General features: G+C 39.6%; 1 protein-coding gene across 8 annotated transcripts in view; it reads left to right on the top strand.

Moving 5' to 3' along the window:
- Positions 1-18,043, top strand: part of NRG1 (neuregulin 1) — a 1,107,867-nt gene that overhangs the window by 1,027,501 nt on the left and 62,323 nt on the right. Inside the window, exon 1 of one of the 8 annotated variants that reach the window (XM_047090545.1) lies at positions 4,293-4,352. The exons of the other annotated variants lie outside the window; for them this stretch is intronic. The gene's annotated coding sequence lies outside the window, so the exon portion shown is untranslated. Of the gene's footprint in view, positions 1-4,292; positions 4,353-18,043 lie in introns of those variants that run through there. 8 annotated transcript variants of the gene reach the window in all.

Here is an 18,043-nt window from a genome sequence, read left to right as displayed (position 1 = left end):
ATTTTATGATGCCTAAAAGATATAGTAAGTTTAGGGGCGCCTGGGTGGCGCAGTCGGTTAAGCGTCCGACTTCAGCCAGGTCACGATCTCGCGGTCCGTGAGTTCGAGCCCCGCGTCGGGCTCTGGGCTGATGGCTCGGAGCCTGGAGCCTGTTTCCGATTCTGTGTCTCCCTCTCTCTCTGCCCCTCCCCCGTTCATGCTCTGTCTCTCTCTGTCCCAAAAATAAATAAACGTTGAAAAAAAAAAAAAGATATAGTAAGTTTATTCAGACTTAGTCGTGAGGAAAATATTCCTGTAGCATACCGTTAGTGTTGTAATACATGCTTCTCCCTGCTTTTACTTTTCAGGATATATTTTCTGAAAAGTTCTTTTTTAGAAGTAAAATCTCACATGCTACAGAACTATAGGGAAATCCCCTTGGCCACTTGGAGTATCTCTGACGCTTGTCATGGAGAAGGCAGCACGTAGTGTTTCCCGGGTGTATACTGTTTTTATTTTTCTGTGTACAAAATATTAGAATAATAAATAGTTAACGGTAAGGCTTGTGGACATGAAAACTGTTGTCTGTAATTTATATGAAATTTATGTAGCAAAACATAACTGTTCTTCTTTAAGAAACTCTCCTTTGTCAATTTTACAGTCAATTTCCAAGTAAGTCAGTAACTGAGTTTAGAATAAAAACTTAAACCTTAGAATAAACACCTTATCTAAACTGATTTAGAAAGCACGTATCTTGACAGATATCGAGGGAAATTCATAAACTCTGGAACGAAAAGAAAAAATGGCAATGTCAGCTATACATTTAGTGTAATTTATATTTAACCTTTTATCTTTATAATAATAAATATTATCACAGCCAGTTCAAGCAGGCAACTTTAATTTACATCTGTTGGTTAAAGGCTTTAGCTTTTGTTTATGCGTGCAAGAATTCTGGCTTTTTAAGATTAGCTTCAAATTTTTGGATCCGTTCCACGAAGAAACATATTGTTGTTAAGTGCAGGCAAACTTGACAACCTCACCATTTCTGCGTTTATGACCAGGAGCCAGCAGAGTCGTTTTCATGTTTATTTACTCTTGTTTTAGTGTCATATCAGTTGACAGTATTCAGGGCTTATGTTGATCCAAGTTGCCATAAAGCAAGGGAATGCAGGCTATAGAACTGTCAGGGGGTCTCCGCACCACAGACCAGCGCAATTTAAGAAAAGCCTTTGCAGAAGGATTCGGTGTCAGTTTTGGAAATTGACTGTAAAAATGCAAATTGGCTTTCACTTGGCAGTCTCTGGAACAAAAGAGGTGGAAAGTGAGGAACCGTCCAACAAGCTGAACGTACTTTTAGGCAGAGTTGATTTCATGAAGACAAAAATAGGGTCCCATTTGCTCATTCACAATAGATATTCAGACTGGATATTCTGCAGTCTGTGTTTTATTGGAGCCTGCAATGCCCCCAAGAGAAGGGTCACCTCATTCTAATTCATCCTAATGTTTCCCCTCCTTCCTACACAGGGAAGTCTTCCAATGCTCCTCACTCTGCAGGGTTAGGAGGAAAGACTCCCTCTGACCAGTCTCTTCTGTCACCTTTGTACTTTACGCTGGTGAAATGCTACTACATTTTGATATTTGAGTGCAGATAGCATTCGTGTCTTCTGTGGACTTACCGTGTGCTGTAGCCAGGAATTCGGTCTGCATTCCTTTTTCAAATCCTGGGGCTCTTCTAATTTACTTCATGATGAAAATGAATTCTAGAATCCCCAGGTCAGGGGGACAAAAGGAACAAACCAGAAGATGCATAACATTTTTTTTTTAATTTTTCTCATGCCTATACTTAGCTCTCCTTAAATGTTACTCACAATCAAATAATTGTTTTATTTCAGAGAATATTTGGTGTCTGCAGTTTGTGCCTTTAATCTGTCTCATCAAAATAACATGATTTTCTTTTTGCTTTCTCAAGAGGTATTCCACTTTTAAACAGAGTCTTGAGTGAGGTATTTTAGGAGAGCTAACCTTTTCATTTGTACTGGTAAGTTACTTGTATGGATAAATGACTTACATTTTAATGGAACTGAGGTATCTTCATCTTGCTTTTTTTTATTCTGCTTGCTTTCTTTATATATTTTTCTATTATTAAGAAAGGAATGAGAGGTATTTTTTTGAGGAAATGATCCTAAAACACCACTTTTTGACAATTAACATTTTCTTCAAATATGTTTGGGGAGAACCTTCTTGATAGTCTCAGATTTGAGCAGGTCGCGTTATTCTCAACATTGATTCTCAACATTGATTTTTCTTTTGACTACTCTCATCAATTTGAACATTTTATTGTGAAATATCCAGTAAATTATGAGAGCAGAGAGCTAACTAGGTAGGTGGTATAAATTTGGGGCAGTTTTGACACTACTGACCTTTTCAGAAAAAAACAGACACAGACTCTAGTCTGAGTTGAATCCAATTGCTAAGTAACTACAGTTTTTATTGAAGTTAAGTTTTGTTTTGAGATACTTGTGGATCTACATACAGTTGTAAGAAATAATACAGAAAGATCCCATTTATTCCTTGCCATGTTCCCCATGCAGGATATTGATGTTGATTTCGTCAAGTGTAGAACATTTCCATCACCGCAAGGAATAGAACTATAAAGCAGGAATTACATAGATTTTGAGTGATTTCCCGATTCCAAATTCTTCAGTACTAAAAATTTTGACACCTGGACACACTAACAGCAGGGTTTTAGAGAAAAAAATCATTTGGCTAGGTCAGTAAGCCTGCATTCCTATCTCAGCTCTGCCACTAAGACTGTTTAAGCACTTTATGGGAGTCACTGCCTTGTCGTGCTAGAATTTATTCTTTTGTAGGGACTTGGTCTAAGTCAGTGATTCTCAACCAGAGAGGAAGAGAGCAATGTCTTTTTCTGCTGTGAAGTCTTGTCAGGATCTTGGGTTGGGGGGGCTTTTCAGACCCAGCGAAACACCTTTCCGTCCACGTCTCTACCTGCACCTCCACCTTCGCCGCATGCAGATTCTGCTTTTGGCTCCCAGACGTCTAAGATTTCGACTCCCTCATCCTCCATGGAGAACTGCTTCTGAAAACAATTAAATATGTTACTCGTGGGCTGTAGATACAGTTTGCCAATGACTGGTCTCCAGCATCTCCACGCTACTTTTCAGCTTGAAAATAATAAGAGAAAAATTTCTACAAAGAACATTGAAATCTTTCTGCTTCATAGCACCCCCAGTTGATGACTCATAGGACTGGAGAAAAATGTGCTGAATTTCGGAACCAGTTTTAGAATGGTGTATGAGGAAGGTCTCCTCCAAAAGGGATGTGATAGAAATGACATTTGAGGAAATATAGGGATACTCCTACAGAAATCAAATTTGGTAAATCAACAAACTGAAAAAAAATGAGTCACTCAGCGTAAGGATTTGACCCTGTCTGATGTCTAATTTTTTTTAAGTTTATTTATTTATTTTGAGAGAGAGCAAGTGGGGGAGGGGCAGAGAGATAGGAAAGAGCAGTGCAGGGCTCGAACTCACGAACCACGAGATCATGACCCCAGCCGAAGTCAGACACTTAACCGACTGAGCCACCCAGGCACCCCTGATGCCTAATTGATAGGTTTAAATTTTAAATTTTAGAAATCGGTAACTTTCTCTGTAACCTTGATGTCTTCTCTCCAAAAAAGATTTATTATAAAATCATAGCATAAAAAAGAAGGATATAGTGTTTTTTATCATTATAATTGCTGTCTTAAATATTTTTTTCCAGGATTCAGACTAGCCGGGTAAACCTCCCTGTTTTTATACTTCTGGTTAGTGCTCTCTCCCCGACTGTGACAGGTCCGAGTTACCGATATGACTCCTTTCTGTTTCTTTCCTTAAGGAGTGAAAACATATGGGGTGGGGGTGGGGGGGACGACCTAGGATTACAAATGATATACCTAACTTATATTAGAATGTTGAAAACAATGAGTCTGAACTTAGAAACAAACCAAGAGGCAAGGAAAAAAAAAGGAAATGATTTTTTTTTTCTATATTACATTAGGGATGACACATGAAAGAAAAAATTGAGGAAATCCAGAAACAAGAATCTATTTTCCAAAATGACAGCTAAATGAGATTTTGGGGCCCACACTAAAATGAGCTGAGTCAGAGCAACAAGCAATGGCCAAAGGAAGTGATGGTATATATGAAAATCTGCAGGTTTAGAGTGACTCAGAAGATGTAAGAAACCCTTACTCAGACACAGAATTGCCTGTGGCACACTCGCCTGGAAACGGTTAAAAGACAGAAAGGGCTGAGGGAAGGCGATATAAACCTGGATACCTGCTTTCCACTAAGATCCTCTGATTCTCTAAGGTGAGTAACACAGCTGTCCTGAGAGATGCGTGGCCAGCTCTCTGGTAACGCACTGAGGAAGGTCTAAATGAGAGAGCCCCAGAGACTGTGAGGCCAGGCCAGCTCTGTGCTTGGGAGCGGCCAACGATGACTCATAGGAGGTGGAGGACAGTGTGCTCCATTTACGGGCTAGGTTCAGAGTGGTGCATGAGACAGAGTGTTTGGTATTAATGATATAGTGATACCACAGAGGACGGGGAGTATATAGCCAGTTACCACTGAAGTTAGGAACAGAGCTGTATTAACCCAGTGTCTGAATCTAGATGCAAAGGACCCGTGTGGTGCCAGCTGCTAAATTCTTCATGATTTTACCCTTGAATGAATACTGGACTCAGGCGTCTTGGGACTATTGATATTTCTTTTAAAAATCCTGATCTATACGTCAACAACACGCAACCATCTTCAGCATACCAGTCTTTATTAATAAAATAGAAAAGATGATATGGATCATCAGCCTCGGAAAGGAGACAAGAGACACTACAAAGAATCGGTAATATCTACAATACATCATTGTTAGCAACATCTCAGTGAGGAGTGAAACAAGATTATTCTGGCATCATCTGTGAGAATTTCAGACAAGCTATTTTAAGAGGAAAGTGGGCAGATAGATGATGGATGGAGGGATGAATAGATGCAGGGGTGGACGGAGGCAGAAGTGGGTATGCACATTGAAAGGTGTAATAGAGCACTATCGTCTGAAGTCAGTTGAAGTTATTCTGAAAGGAAAAAGAACAAAGGAAAAACCGGAAGCCACAGATGGGACTAAAAAAGCTGAGCATGAGCCTCAACACACTGTGAGGAGGAAGCACTATTAAGGAGGTTGTCAAACTAGACAGATGATCCATTACTAGTGGAAGCCAAGAGGCTCAGAACCATTAGCAGCGATTGTAATCTTCTGAGTGCCTGGAGAGACCATCGCAATTCATCTAGGAATGGTTATTGCTTCTTACGTGACAGTCATGAGGACCTCACTAGGTCCGAGCCACAAACTTTTCTGATGAAAGATGGAGCAAATTGCTAAATTTGAAATCATCCTTGCGATAGGCAGCCTGCAGCTCGGGGTACTCAGGAATACAAATTAGCCTTTTGTACAATAGCAGTAATTGTGCTGGACTTTCACGATCAAAACGTGTGAATGAAAGACATTATTTTGAAAAGAATTCATTCCAGGTATTTTGGGGAGGAGGAGAGCTGGCATTGCTTTCAGAAATTGTATTTTTACATGATTTATGCTACCATTCTCCCTGATTCGTCTTGATCAGGCATAGCGTAGTGAAGTATTTAAGGGCACAGGCTGAACACAAACTGCCTCGGTTTGGTATGTGCCTCTACTTCTTTGTTGGCTATGTGGCCCCAGACAGTTGTAATGTTCGGAGGCCTCAGTTTCCTCATCCGTAAGATGGGGACAAAAATAGCACTTGAATCATAGAGTGGTAAAGTTTAGATGAGTTATTACATGTAAAGCACTTTGACAGTATCTGGCACATAGCAAGCACCGCCCCCCAAAACAGAATCTTTCTCTATCTCCCATCGCTTCCTTCTATTATTCTCTGAGCTACGTGTGAGCATGCGCTTGCTGTAGCATAGCTCGGGCCTGTGGGCAAAGATCCATAGAGAAGTGTCGTAGCTGCAGCAGGAGAAGAGGAGTGGGCGTCCCTAACATCCTGGCTAGATCTTACCAAGAAAATAGGAATTAGCTTTGATGGTATATAGAAGAGAAAACCATGAGACACAAAAACAAGGCATCAGGCTACTGATATTTTTAATGAAAGAAAAAGAAAAGAAAGGATTGTCATTAAAATACATCGAAAATTTACATCTCATGCGGCGCCTGGATGGCTCAGTTGGTTAAGTGTCTGACTTTGGCTCAGGTCATGATCTCACAGTTCAGTCCAGGCCCTGCATCGACCTCTCAGCTGTCAGTACAGAGCCTGCTTCAGATCCTCTGTCTCCCTCTCTCTCTCTCTCTCTACCCCTCCCCAACTTGTGCACGTGTGCTCTCTCTCTCTCTCTCTCAAAAAATAAAAAATTAAAAAACAGACGTTTTTAAAAAAAGAAAATTTACAACTATGGGCTAAGATATGTGGCCTTTCAGTATTCGTTATAATTTCCAAATATGTTGTGGCTTTTCTCACCTACACCACTCACCCCATCTAGAAGGGTTTGCCCTACAACCAGTTTCCAATAATTAACATTATACCCTTATTTCAAAGCATGGGATAAAACTGCCTTTATTCCCAGCTACAAGGATTTGCTAAAAGCTGCTTTTATAAAGATCTTAGTTTTTAATTTGCCTTACTTTTCTTATCAGACAATAAACTCTCTTAAGACATAAATCCTGTTATCATTACCACTTATTATTTTTAATCATCACCTGTGTGCCTCCCCCTGCCCAATCCTGACCCCGTGTGCAGTGAATGCACAAAAAAATGTTTGTTTTTGAACTATGGAATGAATCTCAAATCTATATAGGCAAGGAATTTCACTCCCTGGTAAAACTCCCAGAAAATCTTTTTCCAAGCCCCAGAAGACCCCGTGTAATGAAGAGTGACAGCTTTTCAACAATGATTTCACTTACCTATGAAGTTATTAAAACAGTTGCTGCTTTAGATTGCTAATTAATAAAGATAAATAAATATTCTCTCCACTGTTGGGCCAGTTGGGTTCTCTGTGCATTCTTGTTCCTGTTTTCATTCTACTCCTGACCACAGTTTGTTGCTGGTTCATCTATTAGGCATTTGAAATGTTGAATTACTCGGCATCACATTTGTTCTTGTATTGTCTAGGCTCTAGTCAGCCTCCTGGGGTCGTCACACCATAATCTTAAACACAACATGTGCCTTGTGGCCCAGATGTTTTCCAAGAGCGAGTGCTGCAGCCAAGAAAAGCAAGATAGTATCTTGAATACCCAAAGGGATTGATAGGACTGAAAAAGCAACCGTCCAGCCAACTGTAGAGCTGTCCAAGAAAAAGTGAGCCTATTATTTGTATAGTTTGGAGTTTTTGTGATCAAACAGAATTTGAAACAATTTTTCGGATAAGATCTTGTGCTTCACAGGTTCTCATAATATCTGCTTCTCTAGTGTGGACTTGGGCACTTGGCAGTTTGTAGATAAAACTAGGATTATAGGGACGTCAAGAAAACCAAAAACAGCAAAGAAGGGAGGAGTTCATGTATTGTTTCTCTATGTATTGTGTCTCCATAAATGTGACATGATAAAAATTACCTTTCTTTGCAAATATTTGCAAGTAGCACAAAAACAAACAAACAAAAAAACAACAACAAAGATTGCTTCTAGAAGGACACTTAGAAAATGGTAGCGGTGACTAATCTGTACTTGTGGCTGTTTCTGTTTTTCCCCTCATGAAGTTTGCCTTTTATAGTTTTGCAGTGAGCAGTGAGTGTTTTGTTTTGTTTTAAATAGCTACGTTATATCTTTTTGTAGTGAAGGCACCTTTTGGTTTATGTACCTATTAACAAAGAAATGACGTGGTAAATGTTACATCATATTTTCATTTCATTATCTTCTTGACTGATTCACATCTCTTTTCACAACTTTTAATACAGCTCATGGTCATGAGTATCAAACTTCAGGGAGTGTGTAATTTCACATACACATCATGATAATAGCCAATTTAGACTTAGTCCTACCTCTTGCCCCTGGAAATGTTTTGGCTTCTGTTCTCATCTTAGTAACTTGAATTATATCATTATGTGGCCTCACCTTGGAAAGAAGAACCAATAGGAAGCTGATTTGGTTCTGGGGTCTACCTAGGACTTAAGGTCTGTCTGAGGAAAAGTGGTCTGAGATATCAGTGCCCTTCCTGAAGCAAATTTTGATACACCCTCAACTCTGAGATCCCGGAAGGAGTCCAACTCTAGTAGAGTTAGGTACTCACTGCTGACTTAGATCCAAGGGCTTTTCAAAATTCTTAAAGCATCTGTGTCCCTGTTTTCTCCAAGTGAAATCCTATTGTTTTGTTTCAAAACAATAAAGTCTGATTTCCTCTTGTTGAAGTAACTTTGGGACCATACGACCCCATAATTCCATTGGCCCCACGTTCCACTCACATTCTGCAGCAGCCTGTCACCCACACAGCACCATGTGAAAACGTCTGCTCCACGCCAGCCAGACGGGCTTTTAACGTGGGACCGCATCACCTGGCCATAGGTGCAGTGAGGACAATAGAGACCCAGACATCACTTTTGCCAAGTGCCCTTGCTGCATTCCCAAGAACATATGTGGCATTACTGTGGGACATTTAAGCCAATATTTTCGGCCCTGTTGGATTGTCATTAGACTCTAAAGTTCTGTGTGTAATAGTAATAGTGTGTAAAGACCCAGGGCTCCATAGGATTAAAATCAGCACCTGTAGATCTTGGGAAATGAACTCTGTGGGCATGTCAGGAAAGCAGAGGAGGGCAGACAATGACTTTTTTTTTTTTTAATGTCAATAGTAACCTTGAACAGACTGACCCTTTATCAGAGATCTTGATATTTAGGCTGAGGTGGCCATCCCCAAAGAATGAGTAATCTGAGGTGATTTTATTTTATCTTCTATTCCTAGAAGGAATAGGAGGAGTATCTAGCCACTATTGTAGGGGGATATCCTTACGAAAGTTACATAGAAATATAGGGATTTTGGTGTTCTGTATCTCAACCTCTGTCTCTCTGTGGGTTAGCCATTCATTGAGCGTAAACCCCTCTATCCCGCAAGAAAAGGCCATCTGTAACCTTCATTTTCATGTAAGTTAAAAGGTGAAATGCACATTCACTCCATCATAACATGCAGCCTTGTGCTCCATGCCATTTCCTCTACTGATAACAGCCCCCAAAACATACCTGTTTGCCCAGGACAGGATTGCTCCAACTTGCACTAGACACGCTGTCTAAGAACAGAACCTGAAGATGACCTGAAGAAAAGAGAATCCCAGGTGCAACCACCATTTTCTTTATATCCTAGTGAATGAAGATATTAGTATGACATGTGGAGCAGCTCTTAAAGGGTGTTTATGTACTTTTGTTTCAACTGATCAAAACTTTGGAAAAGGGTAGCTTTTAAGTAGCAAGATTCTGCAAAAGTTAAATATAGGAAGAAGAGCAAAGAAGTTGTGGGAATTGTTGGTGTGACTCATTTATAAATTTGTGTTTTCTTCCTGCTAATTAGGGAGTTGCATTCAACTGTGGTGTAAAGAGATACTTTAGTGGTACCCTTCTTTGAGCTTTTTACATTAATGGTTGAGCTGCTTTCTGCCTTCATAATTAAAAGCTATATATATATATATATATACACCCTCTTCGCCCTGAAGAAAAAAATGATACTGATTTTATCACATCGCCATCTTCATAGCTAGCAGCGACTGCCTTTATTGAATACCCACTGTATACATAGCACTGTTCTAATCAAAGACAGGCAAATAAATAAACCTTTGAGGTCTCTTCTTCCTTCTTTATTTCCATAACTTAATTTGCTTCCAAAACCCACTCTAATATGCACAATGACTTTAAGTATATTCCAAATCTAATCAGGTAATTTTTTTTTTTTAAGTGTTCTCGGGACGAGGTCGGCACTACCTCTTACATACACACACACTATGAGAATTTAGCACAGTTGGCTGCCGGCAACAGACACTAAGATTTATTCTGTGTAGCTATTTTCTAGCCTGCTGGATGCCAGCCAGTTGCCTAATGGATCATGAGTGAGTCAGTTTCATTCAGCCTCTTAGCAAAGTCAATTTGTCCAGCAGCACACGATTTTCTGTCGTGTAGGGTCTTTGCCTGGCACTACTGTGACAAGTTCAGTCTGTGTCTGCATCCCTAGATTCCAGCTGGGCTTTGGCACCAGAAGGCTGCTCTAGAGAATGAAAGTCCTCTTCTAAGGAGGAAAAATGGTGTAATGAAACTTCCTGGAGAAATTAGTCAGGCCTACCCGTATTCAAAAGCGGATCACAAAAATATCCATATGTGAGGATATGTGCTTAAGATTTGCACGTGCAGTGAACAACATCATTTGCCTTTTGATGACTTTAGGCCCAATCGCTCTATTTCAAGTTGCAGAAAAATAATGAAAACAGGGTCCACCTGGAAGGGACTGAATGCCATTTGCTAATAAACCTGAGTCATAGCCCCGTGCTGAAGGTCAGTGTGGCCCCTTTTTATTTTTTTTAAATTTTTTTTTAATGTGTTTTTATTTTTGAGAGAGAAAGAGAGGCAGAGTGTGAACGGGGAAGGGGCAGAGAGAGGGAGACACAGAATCCGAAGCAGGCTCCAGACTCCGAGCTGTCAGCACAGAGCCTGACGCAGGGCTCGAACTCACAAGCTGTGAGATCATGACCTGAGCCGATGTCGGACGCTTAACCAACTGAGCCACCCAGGTGCCCCAGTGTGGCCCATTTTAAGGAACTCTGCCTGGTGAATGGGACAAGGGACTGATCCCAGGCAGGAGTTAAGATAAGTGCATCTTCCCTACTACCACGGCCCCCAAATCACCATGTATGAAATTTCTCTCTCGTGGGCCGTTTCACCAACATGTCTGAGTCCAGTTGCATACCTGGAAGGAAGAGATCACCACACATGTCAGGGTTTTAAAATACTAGCAAATTACCTCTTTGTGGAACAGAGCCCTATCACCACATGCTTCTAGGGGTAGCTGTCTTGATTTGTTTTGAATGCCCAAGATGTCATGTTTTTTCTTAAGGAAGATATTGGGGTGCCTCTGCTGTTTGCAGGAACATATAATCCTGGAAGAGATAACAAAGCTACATTATGCAAAAAGGTTGTTGCTCGAGCTAATGGCTCCAAGGACGGCCTAACTTGTGTTCTCCATGGGGCAGACATTTTTTTTTTTTTTGGCAATTTTATTTTATTTTATTTTTATTTATTATTTATATTTTTTATTTAATTCAGCAATTTTGAAAGACTGAACTAATGATATACACAGTATATATGAATTTCAAAATAATCATGCTGAGTGAAAGATGACAAACAAAAAAGGGTATGTAAGGTATGATTTCATTGATATAAAATTGTAGAAAATGCAAACTACAGAAATAGAAGATAGATCTGTAGTTGTTTTAGGATTGGTCATGGGGACAGAGATACAAGAAAGGGGCATTCTAAGGGGGCATGCGTAATTGTTCAGAATTAATAAGTATTTTCATTATCTTAGTTGTGACGGTTTCACAGATATATACTTACGTCCAAACTCCAAGTGTATACTTTAAATATGTATATAAATTATACCTCAATGAAGATGTTAAAAATATACAATTTTTTTAATGAAAACCTTTCAAAAAAGAATTTCCTTTATCTTGCATTTCTTAAAAGAGTTAAATGAATATGATTAATACCTTCTGATTGACTCTGGGGTCATCATTATGAATGTGAATTATTATTAGACAGCCTCAAAAATGAACTCAAACAGGGGTGTCTGGGTGGCTCAGTCGGTTAAGTGTACAACTCTTGGTTTTGGCTCAGGTCATGATCTCACAGTTTCATGAGTTAGACATGGGGCAGACATTTTAAAGTGAATACTTTAGTTTTCAAAGAATTCCCATTCCTAAAGTGGCGTAGTCGGCCCTGGCATTGCAAATAGAAGAAGAAAAAAATAGCATGCATGGCATGCTTTTCCTTTCCAGCCAGCAGCGTCTAGTTCAGAAATCGTTAGATGCAAGGTGCTAGGTGTAAAATGACTGCAAAATTTGGATTCCCCTTGGAGCAAACGCGGTGTAATGTACACAGTACTTTGTTCGTTCTGTTCTATTCGATGCTATAACATCAAAATCTAGAGAGCCATTGTGAAATGAGGAGAGATGCTCTCCTGGACAAGAAAGGCTTTGGTTTCCATTATGCATCCCTTATATTTGTTAAAAGTATGTAGAATAAAGCTTAGCTGCATCGACTCTCTAAATTTGAAGAATTAGAGCAGACCACTCTCCTCTTTGATTCATTTTTCAAAAATTGTACGTAATGATGCGTACCTCATGCTTGTCTCTTTTCCCCTTGTCTTTTGTTTCTTCCCATCTGGCCTGAGGAGCCAGCTTTTGGCTTCTTCATCTGTGTTCTCTTAGCTGTTACGCATCAATGTGTTATGCAGCACGTTCTACCAGGTAGAGCCTTTCACTAAGGTTCTGAGGGTTGTAACTTAATCTTCCATTCTGCCTTTCGCCCCCAGAATCTATGCAGTCAAAACTCACATTTTCAAGCTATATATCCCATATTATATCCAACACTTGCTCGTATCAATTATTATCATAATTTGAGATTCTAGATTGCAGATGTTCATCCTAAGACTTTGCCAATATTCTCAGGTCTGTTGGGTTGGGTTTTTTTTTGGTTTTTGTTTTTTTTTTTTCCTTTCCCACAGATGAGTGTTCCAATTGAAGTGTGTTTTCTTTTCAAGACTCTTCGATATGTAACTGTTCTGACATTTCCGAGATTGTAGTATTCCTAATATTTAGTCTCATGAGGTGCTTCATTTTTAAAAGTACTCTTTTTATTGTGTTTCTTTCCTGCTGACCCATCGTTGCACTAGATCAGTTCCTTATTTTTCTTTTGAGCATGACTAATAATAATAAAGTCTGAGCTCCGGTCTCAGATTCCAGATTTTAATTGTATAAAGCAACTATGAAGACCCACACTGACAAGATGCTGAGCCTAAATGAAATTAGGTCATGTCTCTGAGAAATCATCCTGCGAATCAAGCGGAATGTGTGGGTGTGTGCACATGTGGGAAAGAGAGAGAATGTACTCACACGTAGCCCACAGCCCGCGACGCTAATAATATTTCCTCAGACTGCAACCACTCAGTGCCCATGTGGCGAAATGAAAAGAGCTTTGGGGTGTATCTAGTATTTACGTGACAGACGGGGACCCGAGAGCCTAGACGGAATATGTGATTTGCCTGAGATCCCACAGCACAGTCAACCCAGGTCTCTCAGTATGCTGCAGGCCCAGCCCTCTGTGCTTTAAGCCATCTCTGAATGGGGCCTGGAGGGCTGCCTGACAGTCAGGTGCTTCACAACTACTGGTGGTACAACAGGGGAGGGCAGGTGATGTTTCAGGCTGTCGATCTCGAGATTCTAAAATTTACCAGCAAGGTTGTGAACCCAAGGGTTGCTAAACAAACCTGGAGAACATCCGTGTATCATCATTGCAGTTTTACGGGAAAGCACAGAAATGAATAAAAAGCAAAGTAATGGCACCTTCTGTACCAGGGAAATAGAAACATCACAGAGCAGTCGGGAAAGAGTTGATTATAGGCAAAATGTTCCCTGTGGGACTGAAAAACAGGATTGTGAAAATTTGAAGCTGGGCGATGAGATGTTCAACTGTGATGTTAGGTGATAGCCCTATGGGCATGGCCCACATGGGTCTCTAGATTCAGTAACGTGATCAAAAGCACCACTCCTTTTTGCTAATATGATTAAGTGCCATCTATTAAAAATCAGATGCTTGCAAATGGGAGCATCTAAATAACTGGAGGAAGCAACATATTGTGTAGCCATCGTTATCAAAGAATAATATCCAAATAAGGATATGATCAAACAACTCGCAACAGTCCCAAGAGCGAAGCAAAGGAATGTCCACAGTATTTTAAGCCAGCGTCTGGATGCTAAAAATCAGCCCGACTAGTCGAAAGTGACCACAAAATTAGATGATTTTGACCCAAAAGAATGCCTTAACCTCCTTTCCAAGACCGTTTGCCAGCTTTCCATTTCTGTGTTTCCCCTCTGCACCCCGGCCTCAGGTGGAAATGAAGATGTTTTTCCGTTTGTTTTGTTTTGAAGACAGAACTTTATGTCACTGAACTGTGATGTGAAGGAAGGAAACTCTTGCCTTCAATATCAGCAATCTCGGGGAGACGGGGAAAATGAAAAGACTATTCATGTCTTAGAAAAGCTTTCCCAAGAGTTGGATCATATTAGATAATGTCATGATCCTCTTCACTTTCAAAGTTCCTTAATTACCTTAGAGAGGGAGAAATCTACATTTCTTTTTCCTTAGTGGAAAACAAGAGCACAGTGCTCTCGAGTTGAAAGCCCTCCTCAATTTCTCAAGTTGCCTTTCATTGACACTGTAGTTCCTCCATCGACAGTAACCTCTAGCTGCTCCACATGTTGAAGACCACGAGAGCCTTGAAAATTATCAGCATGTCAGAAGTATCGATTCTATTAAGCAGCCTCAAAATGCTTCCTGCTTTTACCCATATTTGGTTTTAAAATTTTTTTACACAAATTCATTGAAGATGGGAGGTAGTAAAGGCTCGTGCGTCTTTCCCAAGAACCTTAACGTGCAATGTAATTAATCTTTAAAGATTGTTTCATGTGTCTGAGTTGCATACTTGATGTAGGTTAATAGAGTGGAAGTTCTATAAGGTGTCGGATAGGGTGAATGTTGTCTGCAATTCCACCTGTAGAACCGACTTCATTGCTCCATTGAACATTAGCGCGGAAAGAACAAGTTCTTCATAGAGGTGGATTGAGAAAAATTGAAGTAGGCTAAGCTTGAGGCAGTCTGTTCTGCTGAAGAATTACTAGGGACACCAGAGGCGATGGTTCTGGACTGGTCAACCCTCTGAGCTTTGCCCTGCCTATAATTTTCATCACGGATAATTCAGAGAAGTCTCAATTTAATTAAATGTTTCCTTCATCATATCCAAAGTTCACTGTTTATTTTTGGCTTGAGCAAATCAGGAGATTGCTTTGTGCCTAGTACTTACCTCTATGTAAGAGCCTGAAAAATTTATTTTTCTTATTGGCTGGTATGATGATATTGAACTACTTTCAAGTGTCAAAACTCTTTCCTGGGGCTGATGTGGTTCTCTGGGATACATGCACACTGCAGTAGAATTTCAACTCAGTTACATGACTCCCCGAGAAAGAGGGGGTGGGAGGATTAAATGTGGAGCTGAAAAGATACCTATCTCCAACCTATATCTGTACGAGCTGGAACCAGTTAGCATATAGCACTAGGAGACCAATCAAAAGACATGGCAATCAGAGTAAAACTGCATTACAAAAATAAATTTCAAAGGCTTATATGATTTTCATAAATCAGAGAAGTATGGCTCTCTTAACTTTTAATAGCATCTGAATTACGGCCTAGGCTTATGAAGAATCAGAAAAACAAATTTCAGTGCTATCAATGATTCCTCAGTATAATATGGAACAATCCATTAGACATCAATGTGCTGAAGAGGTAACAGCCATTTTCAATGAGTAAACATAAGTAAAGCACATAGAGTAAAATTGCTTTTTTTATATAGCATTCAGGGAACAGCTGGAAAATGGAAGATGCGTAGAAGGAGTGCAACATCAAGAAATACATATCGGTGATTCAACGGTAGGAAAAGTTCATTACAGGAGAGTTATGAGGGCAGACAGGATTTTCTAGCTGTCGGGGAGCTGCATGGCAATGTGCCCACATGCCAGCAAGGGCATTATAAGCCATAAGCACATCCCAAAGGTGTTAAAGTGGCAGCCATATCTGTCTCTGATTGCACTGGAGAGAAAACCCAGATGGTAGAAAGTCTTCAGAAATAAGAGCCCATAAAAGACCCCTGAGCACATAACAAGTGATAATGACAAAATAAAGGCCTCGGAAAGGTCAGCTGGAAACCTGGGTAAGGAAGCAAAGGCCCCCACCTCAGCTGAGTTCAGGATGGCCTTTGCGAGAAGACTGGTTTGCATCGTCTGTGGCTTACTGCACTTTACCAAAGCTCGTCCCAGAGTTTCTAGTCTGTCTTTTTTGGACATGGAGGTGAGGTGATTGAAAAACAACAACAACAGCTCATATAACTGATACGTGGGTCTGACTTTTCACATAATATTAAAATCTTAGGGCCAGGAGTCATTTCCAGAGGGCATTGAGCCTAATCACGGCCTTCAGACAGGACTTCATTAAACCAAGGAAATATAGTATCTGCCTCATCTCTTCACAAATAAGGCACTAGCCTTCCTGGAAAATAATTCTGCATTTGCCATTATACATGCTTCCAGTGATAAAGACCCTAAAGCTAACCCACAGTTATTTTGCCAAGTATATTTCGGTGTCTTAAATAAATGATACATGTTCTCTCTATTCCATTTGGATTTGGATTTGGATTACCACTTTATACGAGTGCATTTATCCTATGATTAATTGGTTTGAAACTATATGAGTGATTTTGCATGGATAAAACTGCCAGGCAAATGTAACTTTGCCTTTAATTAAGAAATCATTAAAAATGGAAGTTGTCTACTTCCTCCTGTTCTGTAGTTGACAGTGATTGAGGGGCTTGGTGTGCCCGTGGTGGCACAAAAATGGAATCTGTAAATTGGAGCAGTTGTCAGACCCAGATTCTGATTAGTTAAACAGCTTGCCTGGGTTAGTGATTAATGCAGTTGTAAGGGATGAAATCTGCTTTCCTAGAGAAGTCAGAAGAGAACCTTTAATGGATTAGAGTTATGTGATAGTTGTCCAGTTATATGGATCATCTTTGAACTTAGATTTAGATGTAATTTAATATTGAGACTTGAAAAAATAATGGGAAGATGACTTTGTAAAAGAACAAAATTTTCTGGTTTTTGTTTTTGTTTTTATGTCACTGTCTAAATGTGATTAGTGTAGGTTTTGAGATTATTCTTTTAGCATTTCTTGTCTTTTGTTGTCTGGAGCCGTCATTTCTCTGGAGATGTGCTAATATTAATAATGGCTCAACTTTTGCTCTCATGTCAATATGTAAGTCTTTGCTCAGTAATATAGGGGTTTGGGTTATCAACAGGACAAAGAAGTATTTAAGACAATATTCAAACGCATAAGCCTCTTCTAAGGATTTAGTAATTCAAGCGATTGAAAAAAACTTTTTTTCCAACAATTTTATTGTGATACAAGTCACATTGCCATAAAAATCACCTCTTTACAATTCATTATTTTTAGTATCGTTTCACAAAGTTGTGCAACCCATCACCACTGTCTAATCCCAGAATATTTCATCACCCCAAGACAAATCTCCTAGCCGTCAGCAGCCCCTCCTCATTTCCTCTTCCCCACACCCCCCAGCCACGCAAGTCATTTTCGAAGCAGGTGTTCTGATTAAAATGCTACATCTGTCTTTTGTGTTTGTAGCTGTTAAAAATGTTAGGAATTGCAAACAATTGATTTCACATATATAGGTATGGGTAAATTATTAGAATTTTTTTCATTTTTAATGAAATGAAGTAATAAACAATGAAATATTTCAGTATGTACAATTGGTGAAATCATTTTGGCAATACTTTGAATGAAATGAAGGAACTAACATGAATACTTTTATCTAATTCAAAATGGACACGAATAGAAAGTCAAATTATCTAGGTGGGTGAAGGATAAATTCTATTAAAGAAATAAATTAATTGCCTTCTCACTAGTATATAAACCTCTTCTATAAACTGTATATAATCACATTAATAGAAGTTAGATCAGAATTACCTTTTAAAAAATCTGCATCCCCTTTTAATTTTTTAACAACGGCTTCCTTCTTACCACAACTACAATAAAGCTTTATTCTGTTAATTGGTACCTTGAGTTAATCCTGCATATCAGCTAAAAGAATTGAGTTGAAGTGTAGGTCTGTGACCAGAGGGTGTGCTAAGTTACTTGATAAGGGACCTAAGAGTACAAAGGGAACAT

Source organism: Lynx rufus, unplaced genomic scaffold, assembly GCF_022079265.1.
Source record: "Lynx rufus isolate CCGP_SWC_20201006 ecotype Redwood Valley unplaced genomic scaffold, mLynRuf1.p SCAF_3, whole genome shotgun sequence".
Classification (NCBI taxonomy): domain Eukaryota; kingdom Metazoa; phylum Chordata; class Mammalia; order Carnivora; family Felidae; genus Lynx; species Lynx rufus.
The sequence above is the reverse complement of the archived record's forward strand: the minus strand, read 5'-3'. Positions and strand labels throughout refer to the sequence as shown.